This window comes from Crinia signifera, unplaced genomic scaffold (genome assembly GCF_055691185.1).
Source record: "Crinia signifera unplaced genomic scaffold, ASM5569118v1 HAP2_SCAFFOLD_222, whole genome shotgun sequence".
NCBI classification, from domain to species: domain Eukaryota; kingdom Metazoa; phylum Chordata; class Amphibia; order Anura; family Myobatrachidae; genus Crinia; species Crinia signifera.
In genome coordinates, this window is record NW_028142115.1 from 65,605 (window position 1) to 84,064 (window position 18,460).

General features: G+C 38.3%; 20 non-coding genes and 6 pseudogenes across 20 annotated transcripts; 1 reads left to right on the forward strand and 25 right to left on the reverse strand.

The window, feature by feature from the left end:
- Positions 1 to 41: 41 nt before the first annotated feature.
- LOC146054213 (5S ribosomal RNA) lies at positions 42 to 161 on the reverse strand (annotated as a pseudogene).
- Positions 162 to 4,719: 4,558 nt separating this feature from the next.
- LOC146054214 (5S ribosomal RNA) lies at positions 4,720 to 4,839 on the forward strand (annotated as a pseudogene).
- Positions 4,840 to 6,492: 1,653 nt separating this feature from the next.
- Positions 6,493 to 6,611, reverse strand: LOC146053870 (5S ribosomal RNA). The gene has a single exon (XR_014467873.1). It is a non-coding gene; the product is annotated as a 5S ribosomal RNA (ribosomal RNA).
- A 345-nt stretch (positions 6,612 to 6,956) lies between these two features.
- Positions 6,957 to 7,075, reverse strand: LOC146054178 (5S ribosomal RNA). The gene has a single exon (XR_014468153.1). It is a non-coding gene; the product is annotated as a 5S ribosomal RNA (ribosomal RNA).
- A 345-nt stretch (positions 7,076 to 7,420) lies between these two features.
- Positions 7,421 to 7,539, reverse strand: LOC146054014 (5S ribosomal RNA). The gene has a single exon (XR_014468004.1). It is a non-coding gene; the product is annotated as a 5S ribosomal RNA (ribosomal RNA).
- A 345-nt stretch (positions 7,540 to 7,884) lies between these two features.
- LOC146054182 (5S ribosomal RNA) lies at positions 7,885 to 8,003 on the reverse strand (annotated as a pseudogene).
- A 345-nt stretch (positions 8,004 to 8,348) lies between these two features.
- Positions 8,349 to 8,467, reverse strand: LOC146053951 (5S ribosomal RNA). Its single transcript, XR_014467947.1, has one exon. It is a non-coding gene; the product is annotated as a 5S ribosomal RNA (ribosomal RNA).
- A 775-nt stretch (positions 8,468 to 9,242) lies between these two features.
- LOC146054181 (5S ribosomal RNA) lies at positions 9,243 to 9,361 on the reverse strand (annotated as a pseudogene).
- A 345-nt stretch (positions 9,362 to 9,706) lies between these two features.
- Positions 9,707 to 9,825, reverse strand: LOC146054090 (5S ribosomal RNA). The gene has a single exon (XR_014468073.1). It is a non-coding gene; the product is annotated as a 5S ribosomal RNA (ribosomal RNA).
- Positions 9,826 to 10,170: 345 nt separating this feature from the next.
- On the reverse strand, positions 10,171 to 10,289 carry LOC146054026 (5S ribosomal RNA). Its single transcript, XR_014468015.1, has one exon. It is a non-coding gene; the product is annotated as a 5S ribosomal RNA (ribosomal RNA).
- A 346-nt stretch (positions 10,290 to 10,635) lies between these two features.
- LOC146054091 (5S ribosomal RNA) lies at positions 10,636 to 10,754 on the reverse strand. Its single transcript, XR_014468074.1, has one exon. It is a non-coding gene; the product is annotated as a 5S ribosomal RNA (ribosomal RNA).
- A 344-nt stretch (positions 10,755 to 11,098) lies between these two features.
- Positions 11,099 to 11,217, reverse strand: LOC146054159 (5S ribosomal RNA). Its single transcript, XR_014468136.1, has one exon. It is a non-coding gene; the product is annotated as a 5S ribosomal RNA (ribosomal RNA).
- A 345-nt stretch (positions 11,218 to 11,562) lies between these two features.
- On the reverse strand, positions 11,563 to 11,681 carry LOC146054069 (5S ribosomal RNA). The gene has a single exon (XR_014468054.1). It is a non-coding gene; the product is annotated as a 5S ribosomal RNA (ribosomal RNA).
- Positions 11,682 to 12,026: 345 nt separating this feature from the next.
- Positions 12,027 to 12,145, reverse strand: LOC146054038 (5S ribosomal RNA). Its single transcript, XR_014468026.1, has one exon. It is a non-coding gene; the product is annotated as a 5S ribosomal RNA (ribosomal RNA).
- A 345-nt stretch (positions 12,146 to 12,490) lies between these two features.
- LOC146054161 (5S ribosomal RNA) lies at positions 12,491 to 12,609 on the reverse strand. The gene has a single exon (XR_014468138.1). It is a non-coding gene; the product is annotated as a 5S ribosomal RNA (ribosomal RNA).
- Positions 12,610 to 12,954: 345 nt separating this feature from the next.
- Positions 12,955 to 13,073, reverse strand: LOC146053871 (5S ribosomal RNA). The gene has a single exon (XR_014467874.1). It is a non-coding gene; the product is annotated as a 5S ribosomal RNA (ribosomal RNA).
- A 345-nt stretch (positions 13,074 to 13,418) lies between these two features.
- LOC146054179 (5S ribosomal RNA) lies at positions 13,419 to 13,537 on the reverse strand. Its single transcript, XR_014468154.1, has one exon. It is a non-coding gene; the product is annotated as a 5S ribosomal RNA (ribosomal RNA).
- Positions 13,538 to 13,882: 345 nt separating this feature from the next.
- LOC146054050 (5S ribosomal RNA) lies at positions 13,883 to 14,001 on the reverse strand. The gene has a single exon (XR_014468037.1). It is a non-coding gene; the product is annotated as a 5S ribosomal RNA (ribosomal RNA).
- Positions 14,002 to 14,346: 345 nt separating this feature from the next.
- LOC146054183 (5S ribosomal RNA) lies at positions 14,347 to 14,465 on the reverse strand (annotated as a pseudogene).
- Positions 14,466 to 14,810: 345 nt separating this feature from the next.
- Positions 14,811 to 14,929, reverse strand: LOC146053954 (5S ribosomal RNA). Its single transcript, XR_014467949.1, has one exon. It is a non-coding gene; the product is annotated as a 5S ribosomal RNA (ribosomal RNA).
- Positions 14,930 to 15,704: 775 nt separating this feature from the next.
- On the reverse strand, positions 15,705 to 15,823 carry LOC146054001 (5S ribosomal RNA). Its single transcript, XR_014467992.1, has one exon. It is a non-coding gene; the product is annotated as a 5S ribosomal RNA (ribosomal RNA).
- Positions 15,824 to 16,168: 345 nt separating this feature from the next.
- Positions 16,169 to 16,287, reverse strand: LOC146053955 (5S ribosomal RNA). The gene has a single exon (XR_014467950.1). It is a non-coding gene; the product is annotated as a 5S ribosomal RNA (ribosomal RNA).
- Positions 16,288 to 16,632: 345 nt separating this feature from the next.
- LOC146054062 (5S ribosomal RNA) lies at positions 16,633 to 16,751 on the reverse strand. The gene has a single exon (XR_014468048.1). It is a non-coding gene; the product is annotated as a 5S ribosomal RNA (ribosomal RNA).
- A 345-nt stretch (positions 16,752 to 17,096) lies between these two features.
- On the reverse strand, positions 17,097 to 17,215 carry LOC146054120 (5S ribosomal RNA). Its single transcript, XR_014468100.1, has one exon. It is a non-coding gene; the product is annotated as a 5S ribosomal RNA (ribosomal RNA).
- Positions 17,216 to 17,560: 345 nt separating this feature from the next.
- LOC146054194 (5S ribosomal RNA) lies at positions 17,561 to 17,679 on the reverse strand (annotated as a pseudogene).
- A 331-nt stretch (positions 17,680 to 18,010) lies between these two features.
- Positions 18,011 to 18,129, reverse strand: LOC146054163 (5S ribosomal RNA). Its single transcript, XR_014468139.1, has one exon. It is a non-coding gene; the product is annotated as a 5S ribosomal RNA (ribosomal RNA).
- Positions 18,130 to 18,460: the final 331 nt, after the last annotated feature.

Genomic DNA, 18,460 nt, shown 5'->3' on the forward strand with positions numbered 1-18,460 from the left:
AAAGTGTGAAATATTAACATCACGGTCGGTCGTCATTTTAATTACTACAGCACCTGGTTTTCCCAAGGGGTCTCCCTTCTTGGTACTAACCAGGCCCAACACTGCTTAGCTTCCAAGATCGGACGGAATTGGGCGTCATATAGTGTGGTATGGCTGTAGATAAATACGACGACAATTTTTTTGATGTTACGAGACTTTATTTTATTAATATTTTTTAAAAAAGGTTAAAAGAGTGTACAAAGGTTGTGGTAAGAGAAGTGCCAGTAAAAACATTTTTTGGTAGTGGTACGTTTGGACCTTATAGGAATGGTGCTATTTCGTAGCTGTCATTAAAACCCTGTGGGTGCATGGTGTCCAACTCGAAGATCCAGTACATTTCCCTCTGGGATAATCTTGTCGCCAAATCTCCACCTCTAGGTCCCATTTTGACCAGTTCGATTGCCTTAAAGGTTAGTCCATCTGGATTGGCGTTATGGTGACTTTCAAAATGTTTATAGATGGCGTGGCTGTCGATCTTGTTCTTAATGTTTCTGTTATGTTCCTGGATCCTCAGTTTTAACGGTCTCTTGGTTTTTCCTACATACTTCAGGTTACAAGGGCATTCCAGCAGATAAATTACTGAGCTTGTGTTGCAATTGATGAAATCTTTGATGATGTAGTCCTTGGTGTTATTGTGATTAGTGAACTTTTTTCTGTTTGGATGAACGTATTTGCATATGTTGCATTTCCCACATTTGTAGGAGCCTACACATTTAATTCCTGTATTAGTTTGTGGATTCTTTAGAAGGCTTGGTGCTAGGATATCTTTCAGGTTTTTAGATTTCTTGAATATCACTTGGGGGTTGGGCGGTAAGATGTCCTTCAAGGTGGGATCCATCAGGAGTACGTTCCAGTGTCTTTTAAGGCTCTGTTTAATTTTAAATTCGTGTTGGTTATAGGTAGTGATGAAAGACACTGTTTCCTTTTTCTCTTCTTTTTTGTTATTATATTTTAGTAAGTCGTCTCTTTGGATATTGTTAACTTTTGATAGTGCATTGTTTAAAACTTCGGTGGGATATTCTTTTTCTTCAAAACGTTGTTTATACAATTCAAGTTGGGTGGCACATTCTTCTTCCTTATTACAATTCCTTTTAATACGGTTGAACTGGGAGAACGGAATGTTCTCCTTCCATTTCCGTAGATGGTTGCTCTTATAGTGGAGGTAGCTGTTTGTGTCCACTTGCTTTATGAAATTCTTTGTGTGCACTTCTGTACCCTCACCTACCAGTATCAGGTCTAGAAATTCGATCTGGGTTTTGTTAATGTTCGAGGTGAATTTGAGATTCATTTGGTTATTACTGATGTAGTTTAGAAAATCGGAAAACATAGCTTCATCACCTTCCCACACGATTAAAATGTCATCAATATACCTTCTGTAAAACTTGACATTGTCCTTAAAAGCATGGTCTGTGTAGATAAAACGCTTTTCCCAGTACCCCATAAAAAGATTGGCAAAACTTGGTGCAAAGATAGTACCCATCGCTGTACCGCATCTCTGTAGAAAAAACTGGTCTAAAAACTTAAAATAGTTGTGACTTAAAATGAACATCATAATGTCACAAATAAAAGTTTTATGTTGAGGGGTGATTGTGTCATCATCCTCCAGGAATTCTTTGCATGCTTCGATTCCGACCTCGTGTTCTATGCATGTATACAACGACTGGACATCTATCGTGGCCCAGTAAAAAGAATCCTTCCATGTGAAGTTTTTAAAAAGATTTAAAACTGAGGTTGTATCTTTTAAAAATGCAGGTAAGTTCATCACATATTTGCGTAAAAAGATATCTACATACTCTGAGAGATTGGAGGTCAGGGAGTCTATTCCTGCCACTATTGGGCGTCCCGGTGGATCGACTAAAGATTTGTGAATCTTTGGCAGGAAATAGAATATAGGGGTGATGGGGTTGGACCTCATAAGGTATTGATACTCTTCTTTGGTTATTATTTTGTCCCGTAGGCCTTGCAGTAGTAGTATTCTGAGTTCTTCAATGAAACCTTCTTTTGGGTCCTGTTTCAGAGTCATGTATGAGGTCTTATCGTTCAGTAATCTGTTTGCTTCACGTACATAGGCCTCCCGATCCATGATGACCAAACCTCCCCCTTTGTCAGCTTGTTTTAGGATAATATCTGGGTTATCCTTAAGTTTCTTTAATGCTTCTCTCTCTGAGTTTGAAAGATTCTTGTGTGCAACAGGTTCCATTTCTTTTTCACAGAGGTCCTTCTTGACTAAATCATAGAATATCCCAATGTTGTTCCCTTTTGATTCTAGGGGATAGTATTTAGATACTGGTTTTAATCCTGATTTTGATTGGTTTTCGTAATTCTGGATGCTGGCGTTTTCTTTCCTGGCAAAATGTCTTTTTAATGTCAATTTTCTTGAGGAATGAACAAATTTGAAACTTATATAGATTTGAATAAATTTGTAAGAAAATTGACATTAAAAAGACATTTTGCCAGGAAAGAAAACGCCAGCATCCAGAATTACGAAAACCAATCAAAATCAGGATTAAAACCAGTATCTAAATACTATCCCCTAGAATCAAAAGGGAACAACATTGGGATATTCTATGATTTAGTCAAGAAGGACCTCTGTGAAAAAGAAATGGAACCTGTTGCACACAAGAATCTTTCAAACTCAGAGAGAGAAGCATTAAAGAAACTTAAGGATAACCCAGATATTATCCTAAAACAAGCTGACAAAGGGGGAGGTTTGGTCATCATGGATCGGGAGGCCTATGTACGTGAAGCAAACAGATTACTGAACGATAAGACCTCATACATGACTCTGAAACAGGACCCAAAAGAAGGTTTCATTGAAGAACTCAGAATACTACTACTGCAAGGCCTACGGGACAAAATAATAACCAAAGAAGAGTATCAATACCTTATGAGGTCCAACCCCATCACCCCTATATTCTATTTCCTGCCAAAGATTCACAAATCTTTAGTCGATCCACCGGGACGCCCAATAGTGGCAGGAATAGACTCCCTGACCTCCAATCTCTCAGAGTATGTAGATATCTTTTTACGCAAATATGTGATGAACTTACCTGCATTTTTAAAAGATACAACCTCAGTTTTAAATCTTTTTAAAAACTTCACATGGAAGGATTCTTTTTACTGGGCCACGATAGATGTCCAGTCGTTGTATACATGCATAGAACACGAGGTCGGAATCGAAGCATGCAAAGAATTCCTGGAGGATGATGACACAATCACCCCTCAACATAAAACTTTTATTTGTGACATTATGATGTTCATTTTAAGTCACAACTATTTTAAGTTTTTAGACCAGTTTTTTCTACAGAGATGCGGTACAGCGATGGGTACTATCTTTGCACCAAGTTTTGCCAATCTTTTTATGGGGTACTGGGAAAAGCGTTTTATCTACACAGACCATGCTTTTAAGGACAATGTCAAGTTTTACAGAAGGTATATTGATGACATTTTAATCGTGTGGGAAGGTGATGAAGCTATGTTTTCCGATTTTCTAAACTACATCAGTAATAACCAAATGAATCTCAAATTCACCTCGAACATTAACAAAACCCAGATCGAATTTCTAGACCTGATACTGGTAGGTGAGGGTACAGAAGTGCACACAAAGAATTTCATAAAGCAAGTGGACACAAACAGCTACCTCCACTATAAGAGCAACCATCTACGGAAATGGAAGGAGAACATTCCGTTCTCCCAGTTCAACCGTATTAAAAGGAATTGTAATAAGGAAGAAGAATGTGCCACCCAACTTGAATTGTATAAACAACGTTTTGAAGAAAAAGAATATCCCACCGAAGTTTTAAACAATGCACTATCAAAAGTTAACAATATCCAAAGAGACGACTTACTAAAATATAATAACAAAAAAGAAGAGAAAAAGGAAACAGTGTCTTTCATCACTACCTATAACCAACACGAATTTAAAATTAAACAGAGCCTTAAAAGACACTGGAACGTACTCCTGATGGATCCCACCTTGAAGGACATCTTACCGCCCAACCCCCAAGTGATATTCAAGAAATCTAAAAACCTGAAAGATATCCTAGCACCAAGCCTTCTAAAGAATCCACAAACTAATACAGGAATTAAATGTGTAGGCTCCTACAAATGTGGGAAATGCAACATATGCAAATACGTTCATCCAAACAGAAAAAAGTTCACTAATCACAATAACACCAAGGACTACATCATCAAAGATTTCATCAATTGCAACACAAGCTCAGTAATTTATCTGCTGGAATGCCCTTGTAACCTGAAGTATGTAGGAAAAACCAAGAGACCGTTAAAACTGAGGATCCAGGAACATAACAGAAACATTAAGAACAAGATCGACAGCCACGCCATCTATAAACATTTTGAAAGTCACCATAACGCCAATCCAGATGGACTAACCTTTAAGGCAATCGAACTGGTCAAAATGGGACCTAGAGGTGGAGATTTGGCGACAAGATTATCCCAGAGGGAAATGTACTGGATCTTCGAGTTGGACACCATGCACCCACAGGGTTTTAATGACAGCTACGAAATAGCACCATTCCTATAAGGTCCAAACGTACCACTACCAAAAAATGTTTTTACTGGCACTTCTCTTACCACAACCTTTGTACACTCTTTTAACCTTTTTTAAAAAATATTAATAAAATAAAGTCTCGTAACATCAAAAAAATTGTCGTCGTATTTATCTACAGCCATACCACACTATATGACGCCCAATTCCGTCCGATCTTGGAAGCTAAGCAGTGTTGGGCCTGGTTAGTACCAAGAAGGGAGACCCCTTGGGAAAACCAGGTGCTGTAGTAATTAAAATGACGACCGACCGTGATGTTAATATTTCACACTTTTAATTAAATTACCTTAATTAATTTATTCTTATTTATTAAATACCACTAACTCCTATAAACCTATCCTCACACTTTAAGCACTATTTATTTCTATTTAAACCACAGCTAGAAAACACATGTATATATGCACATGTAAACTAAAATATTATCTAGTCCTCACGATCATTTTTCCTTTTTTTCTCTTTCCAAAACACATCTCTTAAATGTACTAAAACCTGGAGATATCGTGTAATTCATGCACTCACACTTAGCACATTCTCACTGCATCAGGATATAAGTATGCAGCTTTTTATCTAAAGTATCCGTCAAAATTATAAATACTCTCACTTTTTCATTCTTCCATAAGCACTAATATGTGCAACACCGCCTAAACATATTTTATTATAAGGTTCCACGATCCCCAATTTTTTATTTATAAGCAAAACACATCTCTGAATCAGTGCCTCCACAAAGATGGCCGCCGCATTATACTATACTATAGGTTCTTAAGCACTAAAGCACTTTATTCCTAATATCAATGCTTGAAAAATCCCCTAATAAGTATACTAGATAAGCGCAGACTGCACAGTTATAAAAATATATTCTATGTATTTACGATGTCTCCTTTTCATCTAATTTCATGTATCGCGGAATTTAACAAACTGCCTCCACTAAGATGGCCGCCGTACAAAAATTAACCTTCCTAAACAAGATACCAGCATCCACTGGAAAATGGCCGCCGGCACCCAGAAAGACAGACACCATACCCTGAGAGAGCCTGAAACTCTGCCTGATCGCTGGACGCTCGGCGCATGCGCAATAAGGAAAGAAGGTCAAATCAAGCCTTATACAAATTTGGACATGCGCAATACAACTGTCTGGATACCGGAAACGTGGCGGAAGTGCCGCGAATTACTGTTTTATACGCAATTAGGACTTATATAAATGTTTATGCATTGTTTCTGTTCATGTTTAGCTTAGCGATTGTCTGATTACACATGGCCAATAATATTGATAGCAATTTTTACAAAGAAATTAACTGTTTAAGTAGCCATATAACCCTGCACACTAATTAATCACAGGAAGTGATGTCATACAGCCAGGAGACAGACATATAGGTATAAATACCGGTCTGGTCTCAGTTGCCTGTTATCCCTTGATGAAGTCACATCGACGAAACGCGTTGGGCAACCTCTGATCTCCATCCTGTTTTAAGTTAAGCAAATCTCCTTTATATCTTTATACGCTTTTATTAGATTTTAGGAAGATTGTTTTATTCACCTCCTCCATTTTATTCCCTATTTTTACCTTACTTTAAAAAATTGTCCTTCTTTTTTATATTTTTATATATATATTTTTTGTCTTATACTGTCATCCTAATAAATATTTTATGTTACACCCAGCCCAGTGATTAGTCGCCGCTGTCTTTATCTACTTCTTTTATACTAAAGAGGCTAAACAATATTTAGCTGCCAAAAGCAGTTGGAATTGGGCCGAAACAGTGTGGTAAGTCTTTAGGTGATGGCTATTGTGTCTGTTTGACCTCTCCCAATTGTCTGTATTGGCAATAAAAAGAAAAAGTTTCCAATTTAAATAGCTATAGAATAAAAACAATTTGCCAGTAATGGGAAAAAACCTACAGCACCTGGTGTTCCCATGTGGTCTCCCACCCAAGTACTAACCAGGCCCCACACTGCTTAGCTTCCAAGATCAGACGAGATTGGGCGTATCCAATGTGGTATGGCTGTAGGTGAGATACAATCACTTTTTTGCCCTCTTCTACTTCTATAACCAGGTAAGCTAATAAAAAAGTTTCCTAACTGTATTGGCTTACTTAAAAAAATCATGTGTTGGTAATGTAAAAAGACCTACAGGACATAATATTAGCAGGTGGTCTCAAATTAAACTACTAAAGAGGCTCAACACTGTTTAGCTGCCAAAAGCAGTTGTAATTGGGCCGAAACAGTGTGGTAAGTTTTTAGGTGATGGCTATTGTGTCTGTTTGACCTCTCCCAAATGTCTGTATTGGCAATAAAAAGAAAAAGTGTCCAATTTAAATAGCTAGAGAATAAAAACAATTTGCCAGTAATGGGAAAAAACCTACAGCACCTGGTGTTCCCATGTGGTCTCCCACCCAAGTACTAACTAGGCCCAACACTGCTTAGCTTCCAAGATCAGACGAGATTGGACGTATCCAATGTTGTATGGCTGTAGGTGAGATACAGTCACTTTTTTGTCCTCTTCTACTTCTATAACCAGGTAAGCTAATAAAAAAGTTTCCTAACATTATTGGCTTACTGAAAAAAATCATGTGTTGGTAATGTAAAAAGACCTACAGGACATAATATTAGCAGGTGGTCTCAAATTAAACTACTAAAGAGGCTCAACACTATTTAGCTGCCAAAAGCAGTTGGAATTGGGCCGAAACAGTGTGGTAAGTCTTTAGGTGATGGCTATTGTGTCTGTTTGACCTCTCCCAAATGTCTGTATTGGCAATAAAAAGAAAAAGTTTCCAATTTAAATAGCTAGAGAATAAAAACAATTTGGCAGTAATGGGAAAAAACCTACAGCACCTGGTGTTCCCATGTGGTCTCCCACCCAAGTACTAACCAGGCCCAACACTGCTTAGCTTCCAAGATCAGACGAGATTGGGCGTATCCAATGTGGTATGGCTGTAGGTGAGATACAGTCACTTTTTTGCCTTCTTCTACTTCTATAACCAGGTAAGCTAATAAAAAAGTTTGCTAACTGTATTGGCTTACTGAAAAAAATCATGTGTTGGTAATGTAAAAAGATCTACAGGACATAATATTAGCAGGTGGCCTCAAATTAAACTACTAAAGAGGCTAAACAATATTTAGCTGCCAAAAGCAGTTGGAATTGGGCCGAAACAGTGTGGTAAGTCTTTAGGTGATGGCTATTGTGTCTGATTGACCTCTCCCAATTGTCTGTATTGGAAATAAAAAGAAAAAGTTTCCAATTTAAATAGCTATAGAATAAAAACAATTTGCCAGTAATGGGAAAAAACCTACAGCACCTGGTTTTCCCATGTGGTCTCCCACCCAAGTACTAACAAGGACCCTCACTGTTTAGCTTCCAAGATCAGACGAGATTGGGCGTATCCAATGTGGTATGGCTGTAGGTGAGATACAATCACTTTTTTGCCCTCTTCTACTTCTATAACCAGGTAAGCTAATAAAAAAGTTTCCTAACTGTATTGGCTTACTTAAAAAAATCATGTGTTGGTAATGTAAAAAGACCTACAGGACATAATATTAGCAGGTGGTCTCAAATTAAACTACTAAAGAGGCTCAACACTGTTTAGCTGCCAAAAGCAGTTGTAATTGGGCCAAAACAGTGTGATAAGTCTTTAGGTGATGGCTATTGTGTCTGTTTGACCTCTCCCAAATGTCTGTATTGGCAATAAAAAGAAAAAGTGTCCAATTTAAATAGCTAGAGAATAAAAACAATTTTCCAGTAATGGGAAAAAACCTACAGCACCTGGTGTTCCCATGTGGTCTCCCACCCAAGTACTAACTAGGCCCAACACTGCTTAGCTTCCAAGATCAGACGAGATTGGGCGTATCCAATGTGGTATGGCTGTAGGTGAGATACAGTCTTCTTCTAGAACCAGGTAAGCTAATAAAAAAGTTTCCTAACATTATTGGCTTACTGAAAAAAATCATGTGTTGGTAATGTAAAAAGACCTACAGGACATAATATTAGCAGGTGGTCTCAAATTAAACTACTAAAGAAGCTCAACACTGTTTAGCTGCCAAAAGCAGTTGGAATTGGGCCGAAACAGTGTGGTAAGTCTTTAGGTGATGGCTATTGTGTCTGTTTGACCTCTCCCAAATGTCTGTATTGGCAATAAAAAGAAAAAGTTTCCAATTTAAATAGCTAGAGAATAAAAACAATTTGCCAGTAATGGGAAAAAACCTACAGCACCTGGTGTTCCCATGTGGTCTCCCAACCATGTACTAACCATGCCCAACATCAGACGAGATTGGGCGTATCCAATGTGGTATGGCTGTAGGTGAGATACAGTCACTTTTTTGCCTTCTTCTACTACTATAACCAGGTAAGCTAATAAAAAAGTTTGCTAAATGTATTGGCTTACTGAAAAAAATCATGTGTTGGTAATGTAAAAAGATCTACAGGACATAATATTAGCAGGTGGCCTCAAATTAAACTACTAAAGAGGCTAAACAATATTTAGCTGCCAAAAGCAGTTGGAATTGGGCCGAAACAGTGTGGTAAGTCTTTAGGTGATGGCTATTGTGTCTGTTTGACCTCTCCCAAATGTCTGTATTGGCAATAAAAAGAAAAAGTTTCCAATTTAAATAGCTAGAGAATAAAAACAATTTGCCAGTAATGGGAAAAAACCTACAGCACCTGGTGTTCCCATGTGGTCTCCCAACCATGTACTAACCATGCCCAACACTGCTTCGCTTCCAAGATCAGACGAGATTGGGCATATCCAATGTGGTATGGCTGTAGGTGAGATACAGTCACTTTTTTGCCTTCTTCTACTTCTATAACCAGGTAAGCTAATAAAAAAGTTTGCTAAATGTATTGGCTTACTGAAAAAAATCATGTGTTGGTAATGTAAAAAGATCTACAGGACATAATATTAGCAGGTGGCCTCAAATTAAACTACTAAAGAGGCTAAACAATATTTATCTGCCAAAAGCAGTTGGAATTGGGCCGAAACAGTGTGGTAAGTCTTTAGGTAATGGCTATTGTGTCTGTTTGACCTCTCCCAAATGTCTGTATTGGCAATAAAAAGAAAAAGTTTCCAATTTAAATAGCTAGAGAATAAAAACAATTTGCCAGTAATGGGAAAAAACCTACAGCACCTGGTGTTCCCATGTGGTCTCCCACCCAAGTACTAACCAGGCCCAACACTGCTTAGCTTCCAAGATAAGACGAGATTGGGCGTATCCAATGTGGTATGGCTGTAGGTGAGATACAGTCACTTTTTTGCCTTCTTCTACTTCTATAACCAGGTAAGCTAATAAAAAAGTTTGCTAACTGTATTGGCTTACTGAAAAAAATCATGTGTTGGTAATGTAAAAAGACCTACAGGACATAATATTAGCAGGTGGTCTCAAATTAAACTACTAAAGAGGCTCAACACTATTTAGCTGCCAAAAGCAGTTGGAATTGGGCCGAAACAGTGTGGTAAGTCTTTAGGTGATGGCTATTGTGTCTGTTTGACCTCTCCCAAATGTCTGTATTGGCAATAAAAAGAAAAAGTTTCCAATTTAAATAGCTAGAGAATAAAAACAATTTGCCAGTAATGGGAAAAAACCTACAGCACCTGGTGTTCCCATGTGGTCTCCCACCCAAGTACTAACCAGGCCCAACACTGCTTAGCTTCCAAGATCAGACGAGATTGGGCGTATCCAATGTGGTATGGCTGTAGGTGAGATACAGTCACTTTTTTGCCTTCTTCTACTTCTATAACCAGGTAAGCTAATAAAAAAGTTTGCTAACTGTATTGGCTTACTGAAAAAAATCATGTGTTGGTAATGTAAAAAGATCTACAGGACATTATATTAGCAGGTGGCCTCAAATTAAACTACTAAAGAGGCTAAACAATATTTAGCTGCCAAAAGCAGTTGGAATTGGGCCGAAACAGTGTAGTAAGTCTTTAGGTGATGGCTATTGTGTCTGTTTGACCTCTCCCAAATGTCTGTATTGGCAATAAAAAGAAAAAGTTTCCAATTTAAATAGCTAGAGAATAAAAACAATTTGCCAGTAATGGGAAAAAAACCTACAGCACCTGGTGTTCCCATGTGGTCTCCCACCCAAGTACTAACCAGGCCCAACACTGCTTAGCTTCCAAGATAAGACGAGATTGGGCGTATCCAATGTGGTATGGCTGTAGGTGAGATACAGTCACTTTTTTGCCTTCTTCTACTTCTATAACCAGGTAAGCTAATAAAAAAGTTTGCTAACTGTATTGGCTTACTGAAAAAAATCATGTGTTGGTAATGTAAAAAGACCTACAGGACATAATATTAGCAGGTGGTCTCAAATTAAACTACTAAAGAGGCTCAACACTATTTAGCTGCCAAAAGCAGTTGGAATTGGGCCGAAACAGTGTGGTAAGTTTTAGGTGATGGCTATTGTGTCTGTTTGACCTCTCCCAAATGTCTGTATTGGCAATAAAAAGAAAAAGTTTCCAATTTAAATAGCTAGAGAATAAAAACAGTTTGCCAGTAATGGGAAAAAACCTACAGCACCTGGTGTTCCCATGTGGTCTCCCAACCATGTACTAACCATGCCCAACACTGCTTCGCTTCCAAGATCAGACGAGATTGGGCGTATCCAATGTGGTATGGCTGTAGGTGAGATACAGTCACTTTTTTGCCTTCTTCTACTTCTATAACCAGGTGAACTAATAAAAAAGTTTGGTAAATGTATTGGCTTACTGAAAAAAATCATGTGTTGGTAATGTAAAAAGATCTACAGGACATAATATTAGCAGGTGGCCTCAAATTAAACTACTAAAGAGGCTAAACAATATTTAGCTGCCAAAAGCAGTTGGAATTGGGCCGAAACAGTGTGGTAAGTCTTTAGGTGATGGCTATTGTGTCTGTTTGACCTCTCCCAATTGTCTGTATTGGCAATAAAAAGAAAAAGTTTCCAATTTAAATAGCTATAGAATAAAAACAATTTGCCAGTAATGGGAAAAAACCTACAGCACCTGGTGTTCCCATGTGGTCTCCCACCCAAGTACTAACCAGGCCCCACACTGCTTAGCTTCCAAGATCAGACGAGATTGGGCGTATCCAATGTGGTATGGATGTAGGTGAGATGCACTCACTTTTTTGTCCTCTTCTACTTCTATAACCAGGTAAGCTAATAAAAAAGTTTCCTAACATTATTGGCTTACTGAAAAAAATCATGTGTTGGTAATGTAAAAAGACCTACAGGACATAATATTAGCAGGTGGTCTCAAATTAAACTACTAAAGAAGCTCAACACTGTTTAGCTGCCAAAAGCAGTTGGAATTGGGCCGAAACAGTGTGGTAAGTCTTTAGGTGATGGCTATTGTGTCTGTTTGACCTCTCCCAAATGTCTGTATTGGCAATAAAAAGAAAAAGTTTCCAATTTAAATAGCTAGAGAATAAAAACAATTTGCCAGTAATGGGAAAAAACCTACAGCACCTGGTGTTCCCATGTGGTCTCCCACCCAAGTACTAACCAGGCCCAACACTGCTTAGCTTCCAAGATCAGACGAGATTGGGCGTATCCAATGTGGTATGGCTGTAGGTGCGATACAGTCACTTTTTTGCCTTCTTCTACTTCTATAACCAGGTAAGCTAATAAAAAAGTTTGCTAACTGTATTGGCTTACTTAAAAAAATCATGTGTTGGTAATGTAAAAAGACCTACAGGACATAATATTAGCAGGTGGTCTCAAATTAAACTACTAAAGAGGCTCAACACTATTTAGCTGCCAAAAGCAGTTGGAATTGGGCCGAAACAGTGTGGTAAGTCTTTAGGTGATGGCTATTGTGTCTGTTTGACCTCTCCCAAATGTCTGTATTGGCAATAAAAAGAAAAAGTTTCCAATTTAAATAGCTAGAGAATAAAAACAATTTGCCAGTAATGGGAAAAAACCTACAGCACCTGGTGTTCCCATGTGGTCTCCCAACCATGTACTAACCATGCCCAACACTGCTTCGCTTCCAAGATCAGACGAGATTGGGCGTATCCAATGTGGTATGGCTGTAGGTGAGATACAGTCACTTTTTTGCCTTCTTCTACTTCTATAACCAGGTAAGCTAATAAAAAAGTTTGCTAAATGTATTGGCTTACTGAACAAAATCATGTGTTGGTAATGTAAAAAGATCTACAGGACATAATATTAGCAGGTGGCCTCAAATTAAACTACTAAAGAGGCTAAACAATATTTAGCTGCCAAAAGCAGTTGGAATTGGGCCGAAACAGTGTGGTAAGTCTTTAGGTGATGGCTATTGTGTCTGTTTGACCTCTCCCAATTGTCTGTATTGGCAATAAAAAGAAAAAGTTTCCAATTTAAATAGCTATAGAATAAAAACAATTTGCCAGTAATGGGAAAAAACCTACAGCACCTGGTGTTCCCATGTGGTCTCCCACCCAAGTACTAACCAGGCCCCACACTGCTTAGCTTCCAAGATCAGACGAGATTGGGCGTATCCAATGTGGTATGGCTGTAGGTGAGATACAATCACTTTTTTGCCCTCTTCTACTTCTATAACCAGGTAAGCTAATAAAAAAGTTTCCTAACTGTATTGGCTTACTTAAAAAAATCATGTGTTGGTAATGTAAAAAGACCTACAGGACATAATATTAGCAGGTGGTCTCAAATTAAACTACTAAAGAGGCTCAACACTGTTTAGCTGCCAAAAGCAGTTGTAATTGGGCCGAAACAGTGTGGTAAGTTTTTAGGTGATGGCTATTGTGTCTGTTTGACCTCTCCCAAATGTCTGTATTGGCAATAAAAAGAAAAAGTGTCCAATTTAAATAGCTAGAGAATAAAAACAATTTGCCAGTAATGGGAAAAAACCTACAGCACCTGGTGTTCCCATGTGGTCTCCCACCCAAGTACTAACTAGGCCCAACACTGCTTAGCTTCCAAGATCAGACGAGATTGGACGTATCCAATGTTGTATGGCTGTAGGTGAGATACAGTCACTTTTTTGTCCTCTTCTACTTCTATAACCAGGTAAGCTAATAAAAAAGTTTCCTAACATTATTGGCTTACTGAAAAAAATCATGTGTTGGTAATGTAAAAAGACCTACAGGACATAATATTAGCAGGTGGTCTCAAATTAAACTACTAAAGAAGCTCAACACTGTTTAGCTGCCAAAAGCAGTTGGAATTGGGCCGAAACAGTGTGGTAAGTCTTTAGGTGATGGCTATTGTGTCTGTTTGACCTCTCCCAAATGTCTGTATTGGCAATAAAAAGAAAAAGTTTCCAATTTAAATAGCTAGAGAATAAAAACAATTTGGCAGTAATGGGAAAAAACCTACAGCACCTGGTGTTCCCATGTGGTCTCCCACCCAAGTACTAACCAGGCCCAACACTGCTTAGCTTCCAAGATCAGACGAGATTGGGCGTATCCAATGTGGTATGGCTGTAGGTGAGATACAGTCACTTTTTTGCCTTCTTCTACTTCTATAACCAGGTAAGCTAATAAAAAAGTTTGCTAACTGTATTGGCTTACTGAAAAAAATCATGTGTTGGTAATGTAAAAAGATCTACAGGACATAATATTAGCAGGTGGCCTCAAATTAAACTACTAAAGAGGCTAAACAATATTTAGCTGCCAAAAGCAGTTGGAATTGGGCCGAAACAGTGTGGTAAGTCTTTAGGTGATGGCTATTGTGTCTGATTGACCTCTCCCAATTGTCTGTATTGGAAATAAAAAGAAAAAGTTTCCAATTTAAATAGCTATAGAATAAAAACAATTTGCCAGTAATGGGAAAAAACCTACAGCACCTGGTTTTCCCATGTGGTCTCCCACCCAAGTACTAACAAGGACCCTCACTGTTTAGCTTCCAAGATCAGACGAGATTGGGCGTATCCAATGTGGTATGGCTGTAGGTGAGATACAATCACTTTTTTGCCCTCTTCTACTTCTATAACCAGGTAAGCTAATAAAAAAGTTTCCTAACTGTATTGGCTTACTTAAAAAAATCATGTGTTGGTAATGTAAAAAGACCTACAGGACATAATATTAGCAGGTGGTCTCAAATTAAACTACTAAAGAGGCTCAACACTGTTTAGCTGCCAAAAGCAGTTGTAATTGGGCCAAAACAGTGTGATAAGTCTTTAGGTGATGGCTATTGTGTCTGTTTGACCTCTCCCAAATGTCTGTATTGGCAATAAAAAGAAAAAGTGTCCAATTTAAATAGCTAGAGAATAAAAACAATTTTCCAGTAATGGGAAAAAACCTACAGCACCTGGTGTTCCCATGTGGTCTCCCACCCAAGTACTAACTAGGCCCAACACTGCTTAGCTTCCAAGATCAGACGAGATTGGGCGTATCCAATGTGGTATGGCTGTAGGTGAGATACAGTCTTCTTCTAGAACCAGGTAAGCTAATAAAAAAGTTTCCTAACATTATTGGCTTACTGAAAAAAATCATGTGTTGGTAATGTAAAAAGACCTACAGGACATAATATTAGCAGGTGGTCTCAAATTAAACTACTAAAGAAGCTCAACACTGTTTAGCTGCCAAAAGCAGTTGGAATTGGGCCGAAACAGTGTGGTAAGTCTTTAGGTGATGGCTATTGTGTCTGTTTGACCTCTCCCAAATGTCTGTATTGGCAATAAAAAGAAAAAGTTTCCAATTTAAATAGCTAGAGAATAAAAACAATTTGCCAGTAATGGGAAAAAACCTACAGCACCTGGTGTTCCCATGTGGTCTCCCAACCATGTACTAACCATGCCCAACATCAGACGAGATTGGGCGTATCCAATGTGGTATGGCTGTAGGTGAGATACAGTCACTTTTTTGCCTTCTTCTACTACTATAACCAGGTAAGCTAATAAAAAAGTTTGCTAAATGTATTGGCTTACTGAAAAAAATCATGTGTTGGTAATGTAAAAAGATCTACAGGACATAATATTAGCAGGTGGCCTCAAATTAAACTACTAAAGAGGCTAAACAATATTTAGCTGCCAAAAGCAGTTGGAATTGGGCCGAAACAGTGTGGTAAGTCTTTAGGTGATGGCTATTGTGTCTGTTTGACCTCTCCCAATTGTCTGTATTGGCAATAAAAAGAAAAAGTTTCCAATTTAAATAGCTATAGAATAAAAACAATTTGCCAGTAATGGGAAAAAACCTACAGCACCTGGTGTTCCCATGTGGTCTCCCACCCAAGTACTAACCAGGCCCCACACTGCTTAGCTTCCAAGATCAGAGGAGATTGGGCGTATCCAATGTGGTATGGCTGTAGGTGAGATACAATCACTTTTTTGCCCTCTTCTACTTCTATAACCAGGTAAGCTAATAAAAAAGTTTCCTAACTGTATTGGCTTACTTAAAAAAATCATGTGTTGGTAATGTAAAAAGACCTACAGGACATAATATTAGCAGGTGGTCTCAAATTAAACTACTAAAGAGGCTCAACACTGTTTAGCTGCCAAAAGCAGTTGTAATTGGGCCGAAACAGTGTGGTAAGTTTTTAGGTGATGGCTATTGTGTCTGTTTGACCTCTCCCAAATGTCTGTATTGGCAATAAAAAGAAAAAGTGTCCAATTTAAATAGCTAGAGAATAAAAACAATTTGCCAGTAATGGGAAAAAACCTACAGCACCTGGTGTTCCCATGTGGTCTCCCACCCAAGTACTAACTAGGCCCAACACTGCTTAGCTTCCAAGATCAGACGAGATTGGGCGTATCCAATGTGGTATGGCTGTAGGTGAGATACAGTCACTTTTTTGTCCTCTTCTACTTCCATAACCAGGTAAGCTAATAAAAAAGTTTCCTAACATTATTGGCTTACTGAAAAAAATCATGTGTTGGTAATGTAAAAAGACCTACAGGACATAATATTAGCAGGTGGTCTCAAATTAAACTACTAAAGAAGCTCAACACTGTTTAGCTGCCAAAAGCAGTTGGAATTGGGCCGAAACAGTGTGGTAAGTCTTTAGGTGATGGCTATTGTGTCTGTTTGACCTCTCCCAAATGTCTGTATTGGCAATAAAAAGAAAAAGTTTCCAATTTAAATAGCTAGAGAATAAAAACAATTTGCCAGTAATGGGAAAAAACCTACAGCACCTGGTGTTCCCATGTGGTCTCCCACCCAAGTACTAACCAGGCCCAACACTGCTTAGCTTCCAAGATCAGACGAGATTGGGCGTATCCAATGTGGTATGGCTGTAGGTGAGATACAGTCACTTTTTTGCCTTCTTCTACTTCTATAACCAGGTAAGCTAATAAAAAAGTTTGCTAACTGTATTGGCTTACTGAAAAAAATCATGTGTTGGTAATGTAAAAAGATCTACAGGACATAATATTAGCAGGTGGCCTCAAATTAAACTACTAAAGAGGCTAAACAATATTTAGCTGCCAAAAGCAGTTGGAATTGGGCCGAAACAGTGTGGTAAGTCTTTAGGTGATGGCTATTGTGTCTGTTTGACCTCTCCCAATTGTCTGTATTGGCAATAAAAAGAAAAAGTTTCCAATTTAAATAGCTATAGAATAAAAACAATTTGCCAGTAATGGGAAAAAACCTACAGCACCTGGTGTTCCCATGTGGTCTCCCACCCAAGCACTAACCAGGCCCCACACTGCTTAGCTTCCAAGATCAGACGAGATTGGGCATATCCAATGTGGTATGGCTGTAGGTGAGATACAATCACTTTTTTGCCCTCTTCTACTTCTATAACCAGGTAAGCTAATAAAAAAGTTTCCTAACTGTATTGGCTTACTTAAAAAAATCATGTGTTGGTAATGTAAAAAGACCTACAGGACATAATATTAGCAGGTGGTCTCAAATTAAACTACTAAAGAGGCTCAACACTGTTTAGCTGCCAAAAGCAGTTGTAATTGGGCCGAAACAGTGTGGTAAGTTTTTAGGTGATGGCTATTGTGTCTGTTTGACCTCTCCCAAATGTCTGTATTGGCAATAAAAAGAAAAAGTGTCCAATTTAAATAGCTAGAGAATAAAAACAATTTTCCAGTAATGGGAAAAAACCTACAGCACCTGGTGTTCCCATGTTTTCTCCCACCCAAGTACTAACTAGGCCCAACACTGCTTAGCTTCCAAGATCAGACGAGATTGGGCGTATCCAATGTGGTATGGCTGTAGGTGAGATACAGTCTTCTACTTCTATAACCAGGTAAGCTAATAAAAAAGTTTCCTAACATTATTGGCTTACTGAAAAAAATCATGTGTTGGTAATGTAAAAAGACCTACAGGACATAATATTAGCAGGTGGTCTCAAATTAAACTACTAAAGAAGCTCAACACTGTTTAGCTGCCAAAAGCAGTTGGAATTGGGCCGAAACAGTGTGGTAAGTCTTTAGGTGATGGCTATTGTGTCTGTTTGACCTCTCCCAAATGTCTGTATTGGCAATAAAAAGAAAAAGTTTCCAATTTAAATAGCTAGAGAATAAAAACAATTTGCCAGTAATGGGAAAAAACCTACAGCACCTGGTGTTCCCATGTGGTCTCCCAACCATGTACTAACCATGCCCAACACTGCTTCGCTTCCAAGATCAGACGAGATTGGGCGTATCCAATGTGGTATGGCTGTAGGTGAGATACAGTCACTTTTTTGCCTTCTTCTACTTCTATAACCAGGTAAGCTAATAAAAAAGTTTGCTAAATGTATTGGCTTACTGAAAAAAATCATGTGTTGGTAATGTAAAAAGATCTACAGGACATAATATTAGCAGGTGGCCTCAAATTAAACTACTAAAGAGGCTAAACAATATTTAGCTGCCAAAAGCAGTTGGAATTGGGCCGAAACAGTGTGGTAAGTCTTTAGGTGATGGCTATTGTGTCTGTTTGACCTCTCCCAATTGTCTGTATTGGCAATAAAAAGAAAAAGTTTCCAATTTAAATAGCTATAGAATAAAAACAATTTGC